The 1,609-nt window shown below is 40.5% G+C and overlaps 1 pseudogene; it reads right to left on the bottom strand.

The window, feature by feature from the left end:
• Positions 1-341: 341 nt before the first annotated feature.
• LOC110287706 overlaps positions 342-1,609 on the bottom strand; it is a 3,149-nt pseudogene continuing 1,881 nt past the window's right edge.

Below are 1,609 nucleotides of genomic sequence, written 5' to 3'. Positions count from 1 at the left end.
CACACACACACACACACACACACACACACACACACACACACACACACACACACAAAGGATTAAAGACAAGATTGGCGTGCTTAGGGTGGTATGGCTGTAGACACTTATGGAAGTCTAGGAGGAAGGATTCCAGGCCTGAAGGAGATAGGAACTCCAAAGGACGACCAACAGAATTCAATAACTTGAACTCTCAGGACTTTTAGGGATGGAACAAAGCACCAAAGAACAAAACATGGCCCAGAGAGACATCTCCAGGCACCTATGTAGCAGAGGGGCAGCTAGGTCTTCATATGAGTCCCAATCAACTGGGATGGGGGTATCAAAAAAGCTGTTCATTTTACCTGGGATATATCCTTTTCTGTCCTCAGAGAGAGAGGAAGTGCCAGGGTGTGGACATACATGGAGTCCCAAACTGCTCAGAGGTGAAATGGAGGAGGGGCAGGGAAAGACTGTAGGACTGGGTGACCAGGAGGGGGGGGGTCAGTGAGCTAGATGTAACATGAATAAGAAAAAAATAAAATAAAATTTTTACATAAATCATTAAAGGTTTGAAATGTGTCTTAAAGCACAGAACTGTCATTTGGAAATTATGGCTCAACATAAACAACAGGTATACTTGTCTACTAAACAGAAAATTTCAGCATAAACAGATGTATTCCATATGGAAAGGGCATGCATGTGGCATTGTAAGAGCAACTGTTTTTTAGAGATAAATATTCACAGAATTCAGGACAAGATTTATAATGTTAAATAAAGTACTAGACTTTGTGGAAAGAAATGAACTACTTATATATCCACTTTGAAACCTCCATCTGAAATGTGGAAGAGAAATGTCTTGAACTGTGGAATCACCACAGTTGCTGGGTACCTGTGCTATGACAGTTTAAGAACATCTCCCAGTGAAAGGTAGTTTTCTGCTGGCTTGGACATTTCAAAACTCACACATCATTTGGAAACACTGTTTGTTACCTGTGATTATGTATGGTATAATTCTAAAGAAATGGCTTATGCTGTCATCTTTGGGGTCACAGGTTATAAGTTTTCAGGCTTAGAGACTGTGGGTGTTTATCCATGCTAGAACACTTGCCAATGACACTTATGGCCCTTAATTCAGTGACAAACACTGTCAAGAGTAAAAATATGGCAGTGGAGCAACAACTGATCTTGGTTATCCTTTGGCTTGGTGGATGGCTCATGAGGTGAACTACTGAACTAGGCAGTGATCCCTGGTGCATGCTGTTCTTTGTTGTGGTGAAACTGTCTCTTTTCCAGCTCCCACTTCATGTGTGCTCAGCTTCCTAACTATGTGCCTCTGAGTTTCTTGCAATCTCCCTATCATTTTAATACTCCTGACTTAAGCAATTGTCACCCTCAAGAGCAGCACTAAGATTGAAGAAAAGAAGAAACTGTACCTGTTTGCACACTTTGCTGCTAAAAATTCTACCATTTCAGGTTTCTCTTCAAATGCTGCAAGTTGCAAAGGCATCAAGCCATACTATAAAGGAAAAAAATATTGCATTTTACAAAACTACTTGTTTCTCAACAATCTGTTCATCACAGATTTTGTGAAGATAAATAGACACTGAAAAGAGTCACAAGGGATCATTCA

This window comes from Mus caroli, unplaced genomic scaffold (assembly GCF_900094665.2).
Source record: "Mus caroli unplaced genomic scaffold, CAROLI_EIJ_v1.1 scaffold_20051_U1_1, whole genome shotgun sequence".
Classification (NCBI taxonomy): Eukaryota; Metazoa; Chordata; class Mammalia; order Rodentia; family Muridae; genus Mus; species Mus caroli.
This window is presented reverse-complemented; position numbering and strand designations above follow the sequence as displayed.